This window comes from Grus americana, chromosome 5 (genome assembly GCF_028858705.1).
Source record: "Grus americana isolate bGruAme1 chromosome 5, bGruAme1.mat, whole genome shotgun sequence".
Lineage (NCBI taxonomy): Eukaryota > Metazoa > Chordata > Aves > Gruiformes > Gruidae > Grus > Grus americana.
The window spans coordinates 9,166,511-9,179,608 of NC_072856.1; the positions used below are offsets into that span (position 1 = coordinate 9,166,511).

At 41.0% G+C, this 13,098-nt stretch overlaps 1 protein-coding gene across 2 annotated transcripts in view; it reads left to right on the top strand.

Annotated features, from left to right (window-relative positions):
• QSER1 (glutamine and serine rich 1) overlaps positions 1-13,098 on the top strand; it is a 55,393-nt gene that overhangs the window by 994 nt on the left and 41,301 nt on the right. The window lies entirely within an intron of this gene.

Sequence of the window (13,098 nt, forward strand, 5' to 3'; positions counted from 1 at the left end):
CCCCTCAGGGCGCGCCGCCGCCGCTGCTGCCGCTCTCCGCCCCGGAGGCTCGCGTTGGGCTGCGGCGCGGGTTCAAGAGTTCACGCGTCCCTGCCCGGCTCCGGGAGGGAAGCGGGGCTCGGGGGCGGCGGCGCGGCGGGAGGAGCGCTCCGCGTGTGCGGGGCCGTGGGCACCGGCGCTGCCCGCCGGAACAATGTTGGTCCCGGCCGGGTGGCGGGGCCGTGGCACGCTGGGGCACCGGGCGACCTCACCCTGCGCCGGCCGACGGCAGCCCCCGGGCCGGTGGTGGCGGCCAGCGCCGCGCTAGCATCCTCCTTCGCCCTTTATTTCTCCGTTGTTTTTCGCTCTACTAAGGCTGGTTAACCTCTCCCCTTTAAAGCGCTGCTCTCGGGCGTGCGGAGCCTCCTCTCAGCTAAAACTTGTCTGGAGTGATTCAGTCCCATGGAGAGTTCTGTAAAGTTCCGGGAAGTGCAGAAAAAAGGCAGGGTATCTTATTGGCTTCGGATTGCTTTTTGATTGTATAATTCTGCCAACTAAAATGAGCATTTTCTAGGTGATGAGATTTTTGTTAGCGTCTGCCTTTTATGTCTTTAGCTTGATGTATCTGCGATTCCAATCTCGACGTTTAAAGGTAAAAGATAGTCTCAGGCTAAAAATATACCGTCAAAATAGGTGCACTTATAGATGACTTTGCATTTGGTTCTGAAAGTGGTCAGGCATGTATTCTGATCTGTCTGATAAGATTAATAGATGATCAAGTCAGAAGGACTGTTGCAATCATCTAGTCTGACCTCTTAATAATGCAAGCCATAGGACTTTTTTTTCCCCCCCAATCTGTGTTTGAAACTAGAGTTTACATTGTAGAAGGTGCATTTAAAAAACTTCTAATAAGGCAAAATTCAGCACAGTTCTTGATAAAGTATACAAGTGGCTGATGTGTATTTTCTTTCTTATTTCTGATCTGAAGAGGGCTACCTTTAGTTTCTAGCAACTGAATCTTGCTGTAGCCTTCTCGACACTGAAAATCCCATTATAACTCGTTTTCCCGAGTATAAGTTCTTACGAATTTTGATTAATTTCTTGCTTTGTATTCTTTTTATTAAGAAAAATAAGTAATCTTCTGAGGTTTGTTATGAGACTTTTTTTTTTTTTACTTCAGTTATTCTCAGTTGTCTTCTGGACCCCCTCCAATTTATTGTCACCCTTCCTGAATTGTGGACTTTGCATTTTAATTGTGGACTTTGCATTTTAGAAGCAATTAAGTCAACGTTAAGTAAGAAGATAATAGGACCTCCCTGGGGCGTGAGGCTCTAGATTCCTTGTTTCACAGAGAATTGCAAGGATGGTTAGATTTTTTGGCCAAACCCTCGCCCCATGAAGCTGTGTTTAGCTGGGTTCTCTGCAGAGTTGCCCACCTGGCAAAGCGAGGTTTCCTACCATTCTTTCTAGTCCTTCTTCATAATTGTTGAACTACTTTCGGCCATATTGCGGCGTTGGTTTCAGTGGAAGTCAGTGACATGTCCTTTCGACATTGCTGTCGCCAGTTCTCATCTATTGAGGATCATGCCATCTATTCCATGAAGAAGGTATGGATTTTCCAGGTCATTTAAGAATATGTAGTACACGAGCAAGAGTGTGCTTCTTAGATCTTGGAAGAAACACAACTGCTTGATGATTATTTTCTCTATTAGAAAAATATCCCCTGGTTTCAAACATAACTTTAATCTTTTTAATAGCTGCTGTATTAATGCAATATTAATTGTATATTTTGGGAATTCCTTAATTGAAATGGCATGGAGAACAGTCCCAAGGCAAGTGCCGTGCAGAAGCTCATTGGATCAATGCCTGCTGCCTTTGCCAATCAGATTGTTAATCGAAAAAATCAAATTAGTATTACTGAATCTGTTCTTGATATGATAATACTTATGCTATGCTTTAGGTAGCAGTGTCAAGAAGACCTTGCTTTCAGTTCTTCAAAGTTTCATCTGGAGGCTGTGTAGATGGTGATGAATGATATGTTTTAAATGTGTTGACTGAAATGTTTTTGTTTTTTTTTTTTTCTTTAACTGTAGCAAGGGCAGAGAAAATACTATGAATCAATACTATGCTTGAGGTTCTCCTGTACTGGGTTCTTAGAGTTCACGTCATTTTAGTAAGGATTAAAATACCCTGCCTTCAGCAAGATTTAAAGATTTGACCCATGTTGGACACAATGTTAGATACAGTCTGGGCTATGTTTTTGGTTCCTCTATCATTGATAACATTTGTCTTTGTATGGATGGAGCCAGTTGCTGGGGAGTTGGGATGTAAGGGTCATGCCTATCACTGCCAAGGCTTGTACTAGCCTGGATGCAAATCGTGAAGGTATAGATGTACTGTAAGGGAATACGCTGTCAATGTGCTTGACTTGTGTTACAGATCATTTAATATTTTTCAAAACAGTGTTTTTGATTGTGGTTGACAGGTAGTCATCTAAACAGCTGAAGCTGTGTTAGCCTGATGTTAAATTAAAAAAATGTGTGTCGTGTTCATCTGGTACTTGCTTGAGAAGAATTCAGCCTTTAGGTGATCTAGATAACGATATTTCATTCAAATTTCATATTTATGCTGTTGCAGGCTGTGTCCTGGCAGGCTATGTTCCTTTTGTGTGGAGAGCCATGTTCACAGTCTCGGCTCATCAAAATGATTTCTCCTCCCTACAAGCGTTGCTCCTGTCTTCCTGCGCTTAACTTCAGCCATCTGGTTTTTATCCTGCTCCTTATTTCTTGCAGGCACTGTTTTGTCTCTGCAATGGCTCTGTTCCTATCAACTGAAAGGAAATGTGTGGTGAAGTATTATAAGGACATTGCTACCAGGCCTGCTGTGACATAACTTTTCCCATGGAATATGAAAAGATAGTGAAACAGGACAGGAGCTGAATCACTGTGTTAACTGAACAGAGATCGCTCCCACCGAAGAGCATGCTTGGACAGTGCAGCCATGGCATCCCTGTAGGGGGGGGCTGAAAGAGGTGCTCCTGTCCTCTGCGTTCCCCTTCCCTTCACCCCCTGCTCCCCCTATGTGGGCTGTTAGCATCTTGAAGGAATTTCTGATGGTTATATGGGCATGCTGCCACTTCTGACCTTTTTCTGTAGCTGTTAAACCCTTACTTCTGTGCTGAAACCCTCTCTTCTTGTGGCGCAGTCTACAGCTAGTCCTGTATTGAATAGCAAATACGTACGTCATGCTTACTTGTTACTTGCTCGAGAAAAACATGGTCTTCAGAAAACAGGTGAATGTGAAATAGTTTGAGAGACTGTCATAATTGCTTGGAAAGAGAAATGGAGATAGTTGGTAACGGGTGAGGTTTCTGGTTGATGCATGTCTGATTTGGGGGTACTTCTAGGGCTTCATTCACAGAAGGATTTTTACTAGTGGAGGGATCTTGCTGTTCTTTGGTTTTTACCACAGCTCTAAGAGTCAGATCTTCTGCTACACATGATTGAATGTCAATCACAATTATTTTGTTCTTGTTTTAAATGTTATGGCAATTGCTGTGGTCTCTAAAGGTTCTTTATGCCTGGTAATCTTTGTCCGTCACTGCCTTACCCAAGCATGTGGGGGTTTATATCATTTAATTCAAGATGGTTCTTTACAATAGATAACACTGACATTTGGTTAGTGTGGCCTATATTTATAGCAGCTAATCTAAGATAATTGGTTAGAGTGATAGTTCATATGCAAAATTACATAAGTGGGAGACTTAAAAAAAAATCATCATAAAAGTTTAACTTGTATTTTTGCATAGCTGTCAAACTAATGCTTATTGTAACAACTGTATGATAATTGTGATTTAGTTAAGGCTCAATTTTAAATTCTAATGGATTTTTGCATAGCTATGGAAACTCTAAAAGTGCAGATAATGTGTTTTAGAAAAGCATAGAACATTTTCTTTCATCAGATGAAATTGTTCTGGGAGGTAAAACCAATGTTTGTTGTTAAACACATTTCCTACAAAAAGTTCCCTATGGCGTAGTATTTCAAATGTTGAAAGGTAAAGCTCATAAACTGTGAATATATTTAGAACATTTGCTATTAAAAGAAAAGGCACAGAAGGATTAAATATACTTTATAAACATATAAAAAGGTAGATCGCTTTAAAATCTTACCAAACTTTCTGTCATAGTTTATATCTAGAACATTTATACATACAAAATAGAACACAGGTGGTCCATGGTGTAGCACAGATACCTTACAGGGACTTGCTAGTTTTTGTCAGTCGTCTTTTCTTTTTTTAACTTTCTTGGTTTAACCTGCATTCAGGATACACTGAATAACAGCAGTGACAAGGTCAAAGATTGACTGAACAGGGAGGCCGAACACATTCTTGCTGTATGCCCCATAGCCTTTCACAGATGCAGATGTATGGTCATCTTGTAAAATATTCGCTAAACTTTCAAAATGAGCCAGATAGGCTTGTTTGGAATTACGTGCTACTTACCTGTCGTAAGATTTAACAACAGCTTTACATGAAGCATTTTAAGGATTGGATGTCAGTTTGATGCAGTGAGAAACGGTGATGTAGAGCAGTGTGCAGAAGGAACGAGTTGAAACTTAGTCTGAGGGTGCAGTTACATGAGATGGCTGAACTCACTGCTCAGGCTCCTGAAAGGGGCTCCTTTCCTCCTCCCTTCCACTGGCTCTGGTGTTTGTGCAACTGCACAGGGAGCCGATCTAATTTTTTAATCCATGAAAACTAACCTGAGCGAGAAGGTAAGTGGCTTTCTCAAGTTGGAGAGCTGCACTGGTGTACTTGTGCTGTTGGACAGGAACCCAAAGGTGGCACGAGGGGATGAGCAGGCAGCAGAGCTGCAAGGAGCGAGCCGCGTGGCCTCAGCAGGCACTCTGCCCTGCGGTCCTGGGCAGCTTTTAGATGGGCTCAGCCTTGCTGTGTCACTGTCTTCAATGAGCATCCCACCCAAATTGTGCTACGTGCTTCACTACCAGGACACTTCGTAAGTGTCTGTGTTAGCTCAGGGCTTGACATCTCTTGAGATCACCTAGAATGATATTTTGGATGTGAGCCCTTTCCCATGGAGCCAACAACTTCAACACAGGTTACAGAATATGTTGTTCTGAAAGAAACAGGGTTTGTATTCTTCCACTTACGCAAAAAGTCTTTCAGTCCCATATGTGTATTTTACCTTTCATCCTATTAACTTTAATTGTAGGCATTTGTACCACCAGAGAACAACCTTTTCCCTTTGTTTCTTCTGTACTTTTGCCCACCTTTTATTTTTCCTTGGAGAAGCTGTTGATTCTGGCATGATGCTGTCATAGGAAGGAGGTTGTTTTCAGAAAAATCTTTGTTCCTGTCACAAGAAAAGCACCTATGACTGGATTGTATTCATTCTAAACGATACTAGAGCTCTTAGGGGGTCTATTTTCCTTGTATTTTTTGATTTCTTGTATTTAGTCAAAGCAGTCACAAATTTGCATGTCAAAAAAGTTATTTTGTATCATGAGTGCCTATTCCAAACATTAAAAAACAACAGAAAAAAACAAAACCAAAAGCTAGTTAAAAGGCAGCACGTTAATAGTCTCACTTCAAACCTTCATTAGCAGTCTTAAGTGTGACAAAAATAACGTTGAGCACCATGCAGGGTTCAGCCTTTCCAGTGCAGCATTTCTTGTTGTACCATGCAAGTGACAGAGAAAGGAAAATTCTTAGAATTTTTAAGCAAAGAGAAATAAGGTGCTCAGAGAGGATGAGTTATTAAGTACTAGATTTACTTATCTCACTAGGGAGATTTCATAGGTTTTGGTTTTACTTCTGCTACTCTTTCTGTCACCTCTTCATACATCCTTGTTTTATTACTCTGAACTGACTATTGGGGATGAATGGACACTTATAGCATCCTCAAAACCTCTCTGACCATGGGTTTTGGTAAGTAGGGGCAAGGAGCTTTTATTCCTGAATCCCTGCATACTTGGACTTTCTTATTCCAAAACAATTCAGCAAGAACCTACATATGTTTAGACAAGCTTTTATTTGCCCGCATTGCTTTACTTGTTTTTCATCTTCTACATGCCTACCTCTGTTGCTTGCTTAGGACTTGTATAAGTGTAACCAATTACGCTCAGCAGGAAGAAGGCACCCTTAGGCATCCTTATCTTAGAGTAATAGTATTTACATAGGAGTATGCTAAGGAACATTTATTCCTTAATAATCCCATATGAATTATACTTGGGGCTGTCATGCATCTAGATTTCATTGGAGATAGCCCTCTCTTTCACCTGGCAGTGTTGTGTGAGAAGAGTTTGAGTGCTCTGGCTCTTTGTCTAGCATTTCCAGATGTCTGGCGATTGGTTCTGAAAGCTTTTAGACATCTAGAACGTGCCAGACAAATGGCCACTGCACCTGCATGGTGTGTGTGCAATCGGGCTGGTGTTTCGTGGCAATACGGAATGTACCAGTATGTGCTGCACGTTCCACGTTGCACTTTTTTCTGACCAGGAAATCCCTTTCAGAAATACAGCAACTTAGTGTTTCACACCGCATCCTGTTTACTTTCTCTCTTCTTCGTGTCAAAAATTCTGGTGCTACAGTGAATAATCCTTCAATTCCTGTGTTCCTCCTGTTTCATTATTCTCTACAGAGTCTGCCAAGGATAGGATTTCTAATGCGTTTTTCTTGATTATGAACATTTGCTATACAAAGAGTGATCCTAAAAAACGTAACTCCTTAGGACTCAACAGCAACCATTTGTTAACTACCTTCAGTTGTTGCTGGAACTGGTGACCTGGAGGTTACTGATGCTCAGTGCCATTGAAGAGAGCTGGGATTTTCTTCTTTTCCCCTCCAAAAAACTCCCTTTTGGTATTCTCTTTAAAAGACAATACAGGTTTTTGACCAGTTGAAGGAATTTTTTAGTTTGTGTGTGTGTGTGTAAACCATTTTGATCTCTATTAATACTTGTTCAGACATCTGCCTGAACATCAGGAAATCTTAAATCAATACCTGGGGCATATTTAAGGAATTTGTTTTATATAGTGAAGTTTTTCCCATCTCAAAATAAATGCCGTGTAGTTGTAACTACTTTTCTACAGTTTTGAACAGTGCACCTTGTCTAGTTGAAGCATTCACAAGCAACTGAGTTCATATGGTATTTTCAGCTAAATAGTAACTAGTGACAATGTGGTAGCCAGGGTCCTCTTTGCAAGGTTAGAAATGTAAATTTAAATCTGTTTTAGGATGATGAGAGCACTGATGAAAAGGTATAAGAACTAAATTCAGGGCCTATGCTAATTTTCTTTTTAAAAGTAGGGAGTAACACCCTGTGATGATTCCTTTAATGTAAAGGACTCTTGCTGCTGCATTTTATGATGAACTGTGTGTTGTTAATATGTAAGATCTTTCCTGGGCACACCTCCTAAATTGGGATAGAAGTGGTGTTAGTCATAGGGATGCCTCTTTATTGAGTCTAAAGGAGCTCATATGAGCTGCTTAGCCCTTGTAGTGTGTTGTGGGATGGGGAAACCACTACTGGACACGTAGGTGTTCTGGAAGACTTAAAGAATATTTAATGGTCATGAATTGTAGGTCGTGCAGATGACCAAGGATAGTAAGGTTTGTGGTTTCAGATGTAGTCAGCGAGTAGATGCCTCGATTCTGTGTAAGTTCTGTGGCTGTGAGCCATGAAGCCACTGATCCTCACAGAAGTTCAGCGTATTGCATACTAAGCTTTTAGAAATTTTAACTTCATGAAGCCTTGAGAAACTCACTCTTATTTCAGTCCTGTTTGAAACTTGGTTGTGAGGGCTGACCTCTCTTGTAAATCTGAGTGGGTTAGTGTTTGTACCTTAGTTTCCCTAGATTAAAGGAGATGATGTTTCACGGGTTCTGGAACTGTAAAGAGCTTGGAGATTTGGTAATGAAAAGAGGTGTTGCCAAAGATGGCTCTGTCCATTGATATGACATAGGTATTTGCACCTCCTACCTCTTTTGTGATGAATATCTCAACTTCAGCATCGTCTTTTCCATATAATTGGGAAATGAAGGGCTTATTAAGAAATGGGATATCAGGCATTCCTATAATACCCCAAAGGTAGTACTCAAGCTTGCCACAAAATATGACACTGTAATAACTGTGGGAGGGTAGGGGTTGAGAAGCATTTCCATAGCTGAAATGAATTGTATTTTTAATAAGGCACTGATGTGGCTAAGTCACATCTTGAGATAATGCTCTGCTGATTTTTGTATTTTGAAATAAAATTTTATTATTAAAAGTAATGAAATCTTTTTGTGTGTATCTTGGCCAACCATAATAGAAGATTATGCTATGTGCTTAACCATTAATGCTGTGATGATCCTGAGAAGAGTTTCTAATATCTCCAAGTATACTTTTGACAATAGAATAGCATCACATTGGAAAAAAAAGCGCTAGATTTCTATTACTGTCTGTTACAAAAACCTTTGAAATTGTGAGTAAAGCTCTGTAGGAGAGAAGTATTACAAATTAAAAAAAAAAAATTCACAGCTATTATCTCCATGCTGGGTAAAGAGAAAGTTCTTTCCTATAGAAAAGGAAAGAGGATAAATAAATGTAGTGACAAGGTAATCCAGTGCCTCAAAAGGTGACAAAAGAAGAGTGCAGTTTTTTCCGTGGTCTAAGCTATGCAGACCATAATGGGTGCTCGTTTTTCTGCAGGGACCAGTAGAGTAGAAGCTGTCAGGGAAAATGTGTGAACCCCCAAAATATTGCTTGACAAACAAATGGCTTAAAATTATTTCTGACACTGCATTATAATAGAAGTTTGGTGGTGAATGTGGGCATATCATTGTCTGTTTAGGTGTGGGGAGTGATGACACCGAGTTAATGAGGGCATCAAAGTTAGGCTTCAATATTCAGAGCGGGAACACTGAAAGCTCCTCTCCAGACCTTGAAATCCTAAAAAGTGCATCAGGAACTCAAAACTGACATTATTCTAGAATAGCCTAGGCAGGCTGTAACCCCGTTACAGTACGAAAGGGGGAGAGGGGGCCGAGGGAAGTGGGTAAGCTGTAAAGAGCTTCTTACCTAGCACAGTGCCCTATGGTCAGTTTTATTTGCAATGTTCAGATCAAAACATGGTTGACATTTTTTCCTGTGGGATGTTTTGTGTAATCGATTTCAATGAATTCCTTGAAAATTCCTGATAGGACACAGAGGGGTTTCCAACAGTAGTCTGCCTCAGTGCTGCCAGCCCTGCTCACCCTCCAGGGTAACGGCCAGGGGACTGCAGTGGTGAGGGGCTGCCGCGGCCAGGCAGTCACCCCAGTCCTGCAGCCCTGCTCCTGGGTGTGTGGCGGGGAGCCTGAAAGCCCTGGGTGCTCCCCTGGTTTCTTGGTTCCTGCTAGTGGGTTGGAAGCTTTGGAGTTTCTCATTAAAGGAATTTGATGTAGTTCATATTTAGAATTTTAATCCTAAATGCACCCTTTTTTGCCTTCCGTAGTGTATCTGATTTTTGTAACTTTCTTTTTTAAAAGTTGCTTTGATTAGGTTACCGAGAATTTTTGTCAAAGCCGAGTGGTAGTGATATTTGTCAATTCTGACTTAAAAAAACCAAACCACAAGTGACTTTGTTAAATGTACTGCATTTTGACTGTAGATGACCTTGGCAAAAAGGGAATTTAGCTTGTATACCTTAGAAAATAAGAACATGAAGTAGTTTGTCCAGTCCTTCCATAGTAACTAAAGTTGAAGTTTAGAAATAGCTCATTTCTATCTGAATATTAGTTTTCACATACATAGTTTCAAGATATAGTTTAACATTTTATGAAAACGGAATTATAGTTGTCTTTGTTATTAAGAACTCCACAGGTTACTTAATCGTACAAGCCAGCACTTGCACTATTGAAGTACCAGTAAGACTATTTGGCTTTCCAGAAGCAGGGGGGGTTGGTTTGTTTGTTTTTGTTTTTTTAATTTATTTTTAAAAGGATCAAGTATAAAGAGTTCAGACACTTTACCATGGGAATAAGAGGGAGATGGACCTTTCTTGCCATAAAGTCTTCTTTTTTTCTCTTAAGATATGACATGTATTCAGGTGAAGAATCACAGGAACAGCGTAAACTTTTGCTCATTCAGGCAATTCCCTGCATGTAGTTTTCTACCTCAAAATCTAGTTCTTAGAAGCTCCTATCTCAGCTCCTAGAAAACAAGGAAGTAATGAGTGTTTCCTCTCGCAAGTACCTTGAGGCAGTCTTTGGTCCACGTTGTGATTGTATCAGCTGTGCTCTTGGTGGCTCTGTATATGATTTGAAGTGGGAAATTAATATTATAACTTCATCTTTACTGAAAGACTGAAGGGTGATTGCCTTTGGTATGTTATGATTTGGTATATTCTGCATTGAATATGTAGTCTGTAATGACATTAAAAAGCAAGAATGTGACATAATGAACAGACAGTTGAGATTGTCGATAAAATACTGCTTTTCTGTGTTTTACTGAAATACCGTAGTACAGGATTCTGATTCTGTTTTTTCCATCTTTCTAGCACTTATCTTCTATCTTGAAGAATAATATTATTAGGTAGTTAATAATACTTTAAAATATTGACAGTTTTTTATGTGATAATTCAAAAACAGGCCAGGCAAATGCTAAAGATGTATGCCGTTCCTAAAGGAAACTCTCTACGTATCTTTTAAGATGTATTAATTTTAGAGATGCTTTTCATCTAATCTCTCAGTGGTGGACTTTATTTTTCCTGTAGCAGATTATTTTTTCTTTTGTCTTTGTGGTGGGTTGACCCTGGCTGGGGGCCAGGTGCCCACCAGAGCCGTTCTATCACTCCCCTCCTTCACTAGACAGGGGAGAAAAAGTATAACAAAAAGCTTATGGGTCGGGATAAGGACAGGGAGAGATCGCTCACTAATTATAATCACGAGCAAAACAGACTGAACTTAGAGAGGGAATTCATCTAATTTATTACCAAGCAAGACAGGGTAGAGGAATGAGAAATAAAACCAAATCTTAAAACACCTCCCCCCACCCCTCCCATCTTCCCGGGCTCAACTTCACTCCCGGCTTCAACTTCTGCCCCCCTCAGTGGCACAGGGGGACAGGGAATGGGGGTTACGGTCAGTTCATCTCACGGTGTTTCTGCCGCTTCTTCATCCTCAGGGGGAGGACTCCTCTCATCATTCCCCTGCTCCAACATGGAGTCCCTCTCACAGGAAACAGTCCTTCACAAACTTCTCCAATGTGAGTCTCTCCCAGGGGGTCCTTCAGGAGCAAACTGCTCCAGCATGGGTCCCCCATGGGTTCACAAGTCCTGCCAGCAAACCTGCTCTGGCGTGGGCTCCTCTCTCCATGGGTCCTGCCAGGAGCTTGCTCCAGCGTGGGCTTCCCACAGGGCCACAGCCTCCTTCAGGTGCCTCCACCTGCTCTGGCGTGGGGTCCTCCACGGGCTGCAGGTGGAATCTCTACACCCCCTCATCCTTCCTCCATGGGCTGCAGGGGGACAGCCTGCTTCACCATGGTCTTCACCACGGGCTGCAGGAGGATCTCTGCTCCGGCGCCTGGAGCACCTCCTCCCCCTCCATCTGCACTGACCTTGGTGTCTGCAGAGTTTCTTACATCTTCTCACTCCTCTCTCTGGCTGCAAAAGCTCTCTCTAACTGTTTTTTTTTTTTTTCCTTCTTAAATATGTTATCTCAGAGGCGCTGATTGGCTTGGCCTTGGCCAGCAGCAGGTCCGTCTTGGAGCCGGCTGGCATTGGATCTATCAGACACAGGGGGAGCTTCTAGCAGCTTCTCACAGAAGCCGCCCCTGTAGCCCCCCCCCCACTACCAAAACCTTGCCACGCAAACCCAGCACAGTCTTGTGGCTAACTTAACTGTTCTAGACTGTTAAATATTCTTTATTTTTGTGCAAGTGTCAGTTGAATCTTCAAATGTTAAGGATTGTCTTGTCTTGTATCATCTAATGAGAATTACATATAGGGAGTAGGCTAGTTTCCACTTTTTCATGAACCTGTCAACATTTGCAAGCTTTGAACCAACTTTGTTCTTGCATTGTCTTTTTTTGTTGTTGTTGTTTGGTTGGGGTTTTTAAGTTTTAAAATATGTGTGAGACTGGGAAATAGAGGTGAAAAATCACACATTGTATACATTTCTAAATAAATGTTTTGCGCTGAAATGAGCCTCTGGGCTGAGCAGGAGTTTGTTTTCTTTTGTTTTCTATTGGAATTAATTTCTGAAATATTTTCTGTTGTCTGTATGGGCTTGCTTTTAAACTTCCAGAAGTGCGTTGGCCTGTCTGTTGGACAGGAGGGATTTGATGTTAGTAACAGCATTAACCTCATTTAAGTAGCAACTTACTTTCTAGACAAATCCCTCCATCCTTTACAATTTTGCTGCCTTTGAGTCATTGCTTTTTTAAAATACAAGACCAAACTAATTTTTGGATTAAATATAACTACCCGTAACATTGCTTTTAAATTTTAATTTTATTCTGAGCTGCAGGTAAACCTTGAATGCCAAGTTACGTTCTAGTTAGACTGTAGCAAACGGTGGTGAACTTGGTTGCTATTAGAATGGGCAGCTGAAGTGCATGCTGGCTAAAAGGCTGCTCACCCTCCATTTAATCTCTATTACATTGAAGTAATGTTTCCAAGTAATACTCTTCCATTCTGTCTCCATGGGATGCTGTGAATAAAGGCAAATTGGCAAAGAGAAATATTTAAGCAAAATATTAAATATTGTATCTAATATTAAACAATTCTAAATGTGAACCTGCCAACAGATAGTGCAAGCTAGAATTGTATTTTAAAATCAAATATAGTGGACAGAAAGAGATGTAAGCTGCATATCAATTTATCTTACATTTAGAGCAGTATTTTTAGTATTTAGGAGTGTGTTTGTCATTTTTGTGATGTTTGGATCATCAGCTGCTTTGCTTTCAGCCTTTGACTGGAACTCGCTATTGCATGGCTAAAGAGCTGCTTGAAGACAGACTCCCTTGCCAAGTGTCGGAGCTTTGGGGTAGAGTTGGAAACTTGAGTAATATTTCCCCTATTTCGCATATATCCAAATTCAGATAAAATGCAAAGTGTGTTTTAAAGTATTTCCTTGTC